We start from the raw sequence: 9,737 nt of genomic DNA, 5'->3' as shown, positions 1-9,737 counted from the left end.
TTACATCTCACACACACACCCAACCCACCCAATCAACAGATCAATTATGCAAATAAATAAAAATTTTCAAACATAAAAAATACCAAAATAAAAGACACTGAAATATCCAGCAAAAAATGACAAGAGATTGATAAGTATGTTGAAAACTCACTAAAATCAATTATAAAATCCCAGACAATGAGTAGACAAAGGATAGGGTTACACAATTTACAGTTGTAGTTGACTAACATATGAGAAAATAGTCTAGTTTCTCTAGTAGTCAAGAAAAAGCAAAGCCTGACCTGTGGTGGCGCAATGGATAAAGCATCCACCTGGAATGCTGAGGTTGCCTGTTTGAGATCCCGGGCTTGCCTGGTCAAGGCACAAATGGGAGTTGATGCTTCCAGCTCTTCCTACCCTTCTCTCTCTCTCTCCCTCTCTCTGTTATCTCTCTCTCTCTCTCTCCTTCTCTCTGTTCTCTCTTATATGAATAAAGTCTTTTTAAAAGAGCAAAAAATAAAGATAATCATTTTGGTAAATCAAAATAAGCAATACCTTAAATAAATAAAAGTATTCAATGTTGGCAGGGCTCCCTTGTCCATAGCTGCCAGGAATCTAGTTCAGTATAATAACCCTCCTGAAAACAAACAAAAGCATGGAAAAAGCCTTTTGCACAAAAATATCTCTAGCAATAGATTTGGAAACAAACCAACAATATATCAAACAATAAGGGAATAGTTAAGAAAACCATAATATATGCACTCAGAAAAAATATTATGAAACTAAGTTTATGAACATCTTCTTTTAATGGAGAATGTATATATACATATTATGTTACTCATGAAGTTGGATACATGCTGTATACAATTATCTTTTAAAAATACATGGGAAGGCCTGACCTGTGGTGGCGCAGTGGATAAAGCATCGACCTGGAATGCTGAGGTCACTGGTTCAAAACCCTGCACTTGTCTGGTCAAGGCACATATGGGAGTTGATGCTTCCTGCTCCTACCCCCTTTCTCTCTCTCTCTCTCTCTCTCCTCTCTAAAATAAATAAATAAATAAAAATATATGGGAAAAGATTGAATTGAGACTAATGTATATCAAAATGCTTTTCTGAGATATTATTGAGATATTGACACATAATGTATGTAAGTTTAAGGTATACAATGTGACAACACAGATAACAACCTTGGCTTGAGATGGGCACCTGAAATGGAGGCAAGTCTTATGGGACTAGGCCTTAACCTGTGGCTCTGATGCTGTTCTGGGCAGATAGTGTCAGAAATGAGTTGAATGGTAGGACTTGCAGCTGGTGTTTAAGAATTGTTGGTGTGGGGAGACCCCCCCAGAAAAATACACACACACATTAAGGAGGTTATCAAGTAAATAATAGAAAATTTTTCCTTTGAATTGAAGAATATGAATCTCCAGACTCAAGTGGCCCATCAAATATCTAATGAATGAAACCAGATCCACCCCAGGGCTCATCACTGAGCACTTCACAAAACCAGAAATATGGAAAAGATCCCAAAAGCTTCCAGAGAGAAGAAAAAATATAATTTACTAAAGCATTGAAGTCAGACTGGCATCAGACTTCTTAACAGCATATCAAAGCTGGAAGGAGGAGAAGTAAGGCCATTAAAATTCTGTGGAGCCTGACCAGGTGGTGGTGCAGTGGATGGAGTGTCGGACTGGGATGCAGAGGACACAGGTTCGAGACCCGGAGGTCGCCAGCTTGAGCGTGGGCTCATCTGGTTTGAGCAAAAAGCCCACCAGCTTGAACCCAAGATCACTGGCTCCAGCAGGGGGTTACTCAGTCTGCTGAGGGCCCGCAGTCAAGGCACGTTTGAGAGAGCAATCAATGAACAACTAAGGTGTTGCAACGCACAATGAAAAACTAATGATTGATGCTTCTCATCTCTCCCTGTTCCTGTCTGTCTGCCCCTGTCTATCCCTCTCTCTGACTCACTCTCCGTCTCTGTAAAAAATTTAAAAAAAATTTTAAAAAGAATAAAAAAAAATTCTGTGGAAAAATGATTTTCACCCTAGAATTTAATACCCAGGAAAGAGATGGCACTCTGAATTAGGATAATTTGAGGAGGATTTGATAAAAGGCTATTACTAAAGAGTGGGAAAGGATTCTACAGTCCTCAAAGATACGCTGTTCCCATTGCAAAGCCCAGGCAAGGAGGGGAGATAGAGATTACCAGGGTTCAGAAGGATCGGGTCACGTGGAGAGAGGGCTGTCTTGAGTGGAAGTGTGACTCTCAAAGGAGAGCCATAGACTGGCAAGGAAGCCCTCCTGGACTGATTGAGGAAATAAGTACCCTGTCCTCACTCCCATCTTCCCTGGAGACTGGCTGCACTCAAGCAGAAACCAGAGCATGAGGAAGGCAGCTGATGTAGGTCCTGTAGGTCAGTCTCCGGGGGGCAGAGATCAGGGTGGAGAAGGGCAGACAGGGGTTCTGGAGAGGCAAACCGAAAATATCCAGTACACCAGCCAAATCACCAGTCAACTGTGAGAAAGGACAAGAGCTCTCCTCCCAGGTACCACGAATTTCGGTAAAAGAGTTAATGAGAGGGAGAATGCATGGGATCCAACAAGGGGCTCCATGAAGCAGGCAAGGGAAGGTTCAGGATGATCGCTGTGGCTCATGCCTGTAGGGCCTCTAGTATGGATTTTAGAAGTGTTTGGAAAACTTGCTAGGCATTTGATTAATCTGTTGGTGTATATGAGGAAAAGTAGCAATGAATAGATTGAAAACTAAGAAAATGGAGGGGGGGTGTTCATTATTTAATCCAAGCAAAACAAAAGTTGTAGAAAGAGTAATCATGAAGACACCTTGAAAAGCCATTCAAAGATCCAAAAGATGATCCTTCGGAAAGACCCGTTTGAATACCTACCCTACTCTTGCAACTTGGAGCCAGTCAGTTCAACAGAGCAGCAGTAACAGGCAACAGAATAGCAACCTACTTACCAGCATTACATGCACCTGTGCAAAGTTCATCAACCAAGGAGAACACAGTCAACTTTCTATGGGCAGTCCCTTAAACTAACATCTTTTCTGTCCCCTTCCTCTTTTCCTTACTAGGGTGTTAGGGAGAGTGTCTGGGCAAAAGAGCAGGACAGAAGGACACCTGTCCCTGCACCTGGCTTCCCTCCAGTCACAATTTAGCCTGTGCTGAGGGGAGAAGAGGCTGGAAGCAAATATGAGATTGAATTTTTTTAAGCGAACAGAAAAAACGCTTTTAACAACCATGCAATTGAAATATTCTGGAAATAGTGTATCATCAAGGAAGCTTTCTAACCAAAGGGAAAAAGAGAGGTTTGACAGAGAACAGAGGTTGAAAAACAACCAAAAAAATTGTTGTTACACTATTCCATTTGAGAGTCTATCAGACAAGTTCCATAAATGAGAAGAATAGCAGATGGTGGTAAGTGCTGTGCAGAGAATTAAGAGAGGTGATGTGATGGTGAAGGTGTTGCTACCTGAGGGTGGATAATTAGGGAAAACCCCTGGGACAGGCCGTGTTAGAGCTCAGTTCAGAATGGAGCCAGCTAAACACTACAGGGAGAGAGGGTAGGTGGGTAGCTTCCCAGGAGGAAGCTCCAGCTAGTGAGAAGGCCTGCACTTCATGTGTTTGAGGAGCAAAAGCAAGCCCAGCATGGCTCTGGTGCTATGTGCTAAGAGAATATGACAAAATGAGACCCGAGAGGTATGCAGGGGCCAGATCTGAGAGCTGAGCCTGATGGCAGAGGGAGCAACGTGTGGCCTCCTCGATGGCAAGGCAAAAATGCATGTTTCTTTTTTTTTTTTTTTCCTTTCTGAAGCTGGAAACGAGGAGAGACAGTCAGACAGACTCCCACATGCGCCGACCGGGATCCACCCGGCACGCCCACCAGGGGCGACACTCTGCCCACCAGGGGGCGATGCTCTGCCCCTCCGGGGCGTCGCTCTGCCGCGACCAGAGCCACTCTAGCACCTGGGGCAGAGGCCAAGGAGCTATCCCCAGCGCCCGGGCCATCTTTGCTCCAATGGAGCCTTGGCTGCGGGAGGGGAAGAGAGAGACAGAGAGGAAGGAGGGGGGGCGGGGGTGGAGAAGCAAATGGGCGCTTCTCCTATGTGCCCTGGCCGGGAATCGAACCCGGGTCCCCCGCACGCCAGGCCGACGCTCTACTGCTGAGCCAACCGGCCAGGGCCTAAAAATGCATGTTTCTTATGGGCCAGACACGGACTCTGCTCAAGCAGCCAGTCTGGAGAAGCAAGGTAACCAAAACAGAGAGCTGAGTTATAGCCAAGGGCTAGGACGGGCAGTTGTTAAGCCGTTAGCCAGAGCAGGTATGGCCCAAGTCAAGGGAGGTGCAGCCCAGGTCCCCCGTAGGGGAATGGGCAAGGAACTCACAAAAGCGCTCCCTGGGGGAAAGGAGCTGGCATTTGACATTGACCACACTCCTGGGGCACCCACTCCAGGTGAATAAGTCTTTTTCTGTGCCCTTACACTGTGCCTCCTCCGATCCCACTACTGGAGCGAGGCAGGGCGGTAAAGGACAGAACATGTCCCGTTCCCCATGGTGGGCTTCCCCGCCTCCAGCACACTTTAAAGAGGCAAAGTGGGGCAAAGGGAAGGGGGGGAACTCTAAAGAAAATAAGATAGTGACGTTTTGACATTAGACTAGATCGAAATTCTTATTACCTCAGAAAAAATGAATGTAATTCCGTAATTCTTAAGAGAGGCCAGAAAAAAATTATGGGGTCCAAGAATTCCTCTAGACATAAGGAGAGAGACAACCAAAAATATCACAAAGGATTTCTTGGGGTGGCAGGATTTTCCTTCCCTTTGCTTCTTTGTATTTCTTAATTCTTCTCTAATATTAGTTGTTTAATAAAAGTTTTGTGGATGTTTTCAGAAGGTACTCCATTTAGTGCAACAAACAGACTTCGTGGTTTAAATGGCATTTGAGATTATTTTTGAAGGTCGATTTTTGGCAGGCCACAGCAGCATAGGGTGTTTCTGCTGGTGGGGGATGAGCCCAGGGCATGTTGGTATAAAAGGTGGCTCCGTTAGGCTGGAGTTAGTGTAAGTGTAGGGAATAGTGGCCGATGAAACCAGAGGTAGTACTAGAGGTAGGCACTTTTCGTATGCACTTAAGCAGACATGTCCACATGTATTAACTTAAGTCACGGAGGGTTTCTGCTAACGAGAGGCATGCAGTTACCCAGAATGAGCTGACCCAGCAGGCCTTAGAAAGATGGGACTCTGAAGAGTGGCCCTAGATCAAAGGAGGAACCTAACAGACAGGAGTGTGTCTCTTCACTTTGAGGCTTCAGTGTCTCTGCTGCCTGCCCCGTTCTACACTGCCCAGCTGGCGCCATCTTGCCCTCTGCTCTGCAGGTTGCACGTGGCCTCTTCTCCATCTCATGGCATTCTTCCAAGTTCCACTCCCACTGCTGCCTGCCTCATTCAAGCGTATGAGATCACTTTCCCAGGCCAGGAATCGAAGGTACTTACAGACCAGCCCTGCTCATTTTTTGGTACCAGTCAGGCAACATCATACAGGCTGGCTGCCCTTGGGTTTAACAGGCAGCGGCTGCAAGCAAGAGATCATGTGTATGTTAGGGTTAGGAGTGGGGAGGGGGTTGAGGACAGGAATGTACATCCATTTGGGACAAATTAACAGCTGCCTTAAAGACTTGACCCTTTAGCAAGCAGTGGCTTGGGCATTTCTACCTAGCAAAGGTCTGTGGCCTATTTGGGCTTGGCTTCTGCATTACAGGTTAAGAGCGGGCCAAAATATGGAGGACCTTACATTCCATGGTAAGAGAATCTATACTTCTTTGTGTAGGTTATAGAGACTAAAAGTCTCACACACACACACACACACACACACACACACACACACACCCCACAGCCTTGCCTTGCTTTGCCTGGGCACTGTAGGATGACTTTTGGATGCAATCTAGGCATTCAGCTTTTTCTTTCCTGTGATTGGAAAAAAGAGTTATTCAGTAGGAGGCTTTCATGTAGCCTAGTGTAGGAACATGCTATGAAGACATGCAAAGTTAGGAAAACAATTAGAGACAGTGAGGCACCCTCAGGCAAAAGCCTTGAGCAGTCGCAAGTCCAAGGACCTCTCTGACCTGGACTGGAAACAGCAGAACAGCAGGAGAAGATTCAGTAACGGGACATCTTTAGGCTCTCAGAACAGAGATTAGGAGTCAGCATGTTCCTTCACTTCACTTCACCCCCTGAAAGCTTCTGCTGTCTGTTCCTTATTTGTACTGGCTAATATATAAATATATCTGAGTAAGGCTGGGGATGGGGCTTCAGTCCTTTGGTCTGCAGACCAGGGCTGTTACCTCCCCTCGGACCCTCAGAGCATGTCATCTGGTCTTCAAGTAGTTCGTTGTCACTGTGACAAGTGGTGTCCTATGTGAGGAACGGGGACCAAATGACAGCCTAGAAGAAAATCTCTAATAAAGGATAAAAGAACTGTGTGAAAACACCCTGATGCTCAGCAGTAAAATCTTAATCTAATTGATTTCCCAACATAGCTCAAAATATACTGTACAAGGATACCATATCCACTCAGGGAGGGCCCACGCTGTGATGAGGTTAACTGTTTAGAAATGCTTTTTGCTGCTGAAAAGTGAAAAGGGCGAAAGATAAGGAAGGGGAAACAATTTAAGAGCTGACCAAGTAGCTAAATGGCCAAATTTGAGAAATAAGGAAGACCCGTTTCCTTCACTCTGGCCAGCCCTCCTAGTGAGTCTCAGAGGCTAGGGAGGCATAAACTCCTCTTTTCAGAACCATAAATACGCTGTGACATATTCAATCACAAGACATATGACAAAAACTAAGTATTGGTGAGTTTTATTCATTCAATAGATACCTATAAACCACATAACATGTAGACTAGTCTATAATAAACACAGGATGGGTCTTAAATAAATGTTTAATAAATAGTGATAAACTATACTCAATAAAAGAACCTTTATTTTGATTTCTTAGGCCATATACCTAAGCACTTCTAACATCTAGTTTTCCCTTTGAAAGCGTAAGTTCATCATTTGAAATAAAGTCCTCAGCTGTTACAAATGAATAATTTTAGCAAAGAACCAGGTTTTAAATTAGAACATTTTATAAACTCATTCTAGTTTCCTTCCCTCAACTCTGCATCGCCACAGGATTCCCATTCTGCCTCTCAGTTTTTCCACAGAATCAACTGCTGTACCTGTGTGGCTCACACAACTGGGCCAGGCAGGCAGCAGTAATCCCAAGGGGAGAGAGGCGAGTAAAAAATAAAAAACTAGACGTCCTTTCATGTTAACATTTTATTTAAACCAGTACAAGCACCGTGCTTAACAGAAGACTGTCCAAAATAAACATGCAATATGAACTAGCAGAGACTGAAACCACAGCTTAAGAAGTTGTGCCAGTTGTTGAATTTGTTAAATGATGACAGGGAGCTGTTAAAATTCACAAGACTAAATCATTATTGTTTCAAGCCTCCTGAATGAGATTATATTGGACCATCTAAATCAGTGGGAACTGCCCTGGCATGTTAGTGATCTCAAACAATATTCAAGTAATTGTATGTATATGAACTACATTCCAAAAAGCAAGAAAACACAGTTTCTATCACAATCTTAATGTAGTTGTTTTAAATATTACAGGAACATGATTACTGATTTAAAATGTCAAATGCATTATAGGAAACAAATTTCTCAAGAATATTCAACTTGGGACCACTGGTGTTAAGTGGCCTAGAAGGTTTACATTCTTGCAGAAATACAAAATAAGATTTGTCCAGAAATGTGTGAGACACTTCTTCACATAAGTTTTAAAGGCTCAAATTCTGTAGATTCCAGTATCATCAGTCTATTGAACACAGAGGGAAAGCCACCATACTAAGAATATTTGAATTGATAAAATACAAGTTACTCTCTACTTCCACGAAATTATCAGCATTTAAACTCTTATGAAAATATCTAGTCATCACTAGTCCACAGTATGGATTTACTGACATTGCTCAGGTTTTAAAGAAGTCCAAACATTTTTTTTTAAGGTACACCTTCATTACTATCTATACAGGTAGGGAATAAAGACAGCCAAATTTAATTTGGCAATAAACTCCTCTAACCGGAATTTTTTAAAGTGTCAGACCAGAATACAATTTATGGCTACATTTGACTCCTGAAAATAGGAGATAAAAGGGAAAGAAAAATGCTGACAGACATTTTGCTATAAAGATTTCGTAATGACAATAAAAATTTAGCAACACCCTCTTAAACAAGAGTATGTTTAACTGCACTCGGCATTTAGTAAACGTTTTAGAAACAGATAATTATAACACTTATTTTAGAAGTTAATTAAACAAAAACAGTCAGTAGTCAACCAACTATCTTCCCTAACAATTGTGTCAACACCAGAACAAACTGATTACTATTCAAAACTCTGACGTTTTGGAATTTCAGCACAGTGACCTGAGAACAGTTTTCTTCATGTCATTTACGTTGCCATAAAAGCCATACTAAAAACATGCTGTCAATACTAGCTGGTTCTATTCTGACAACATTAGATGCTATGCAGAACTTATGCAAGGCGAACAATTTCAAAACTAATGCTGACTTAAAAGACCATGAAGGAGGTTCCCAGGAAAAAAAAACGCTGCCAAAAAGGAATGATTAAGGAAAGATTTAAGGCTGACTGGGAATGGCTGTTCCTGAAAGTTATGGAATGTAAAAACTGGAATTATGAAATCTGGAGTTACTATTTGAGAAAAGGCAGAAACAGAGATCAAATAAGAAATGTACTTGAAAAGAACACTGCAAAATTTGGTTAGGGGGGAGGGAAATTTATATAAAAGTCAGAACACTCTAGAGCAGGCATCCCCAAACTACAGCCCGCGGGCCACATACAGCCCCCTCAGGCCATTTATCCGGCCCCCTGCCGCACTTCCAGAAGGGGCACCTCTTTCATTGGTGGTCAGTGAGAGGAGCACTGTATGTGGCGGCCCTCCAACGGTCTGAGGGACAGTGAACTGGCCCTCTGTGTAAAAAGTTTGGGGACCCCTGCAGAGCATGGGATTTGTAAACCTCCCTATAGGACAGAGGGAGCAAAAAAAAATGCTCTACTGATCACCTAACCTCAATCTATGGTATATTGTCTTGCAAAATACATGTTATTGATAAGCAAACAAGATTAAAAAAAAAGTTGTCACAGTTCTTTGTCCCCATTAGAGACCAGGAGAACTAAGAGCTCTGTGTCTGGAGGTCAGTACACGACATGGAGGACTTTCCAAACTAAAATGCACATGACAAAGGAACCTCATTAAAAAAGTATTCTTGCAGCACTTGTTTCTCTTATTGCTGTGAACCAGGTGAAACAAACCTCATTCCCTTCATCCAAAACACTCTTGAATTACATTAAATTCACTTGGATTAATTTGCATTTCTGCAGAACTATAAGCATTATTCTCTAATATCAAAATAGCTGTTTAAAGAATTCTTAAAATTATTGGGTGATATTTTTTCTCTCTCTCTCTGGAAATTGGAATAAAGAATCCTTCTCATTCATTAACCAAAACAAATACCCACTCTAGCACTTCCTCATCTCCAACTTTCTATTGCTTCCTGCTTCTAGATTAGTGAAGCCAAACAGTGTCAGGAACAGAAGATGTTCTATTCAATATTGTGAAAATTCCAAATATCTTTACCTCTTTGTTAAAGTTGGCACAAAAACCTCAAAAAAATG

The sequence above is a fragment of the Saccopteryx bilineata genome, chromosome 4, assembly GCF_036850765.1.
Source record: "Saccopteryx bilineata isolate mSacBil1 chromosome 4, mSacBil1_pri_phased_curated, whole genome shotgun sequence".
Classification (NCBI taxonomy): Eukaryota; Metazoa; Chordata; class Mammalia; order Chiroptera; family Emballonuridae; genus Saccopteryx; species Saccopteryx bilineata.
Note: the sequence above shows the minus strand (reverse complement) of the source record.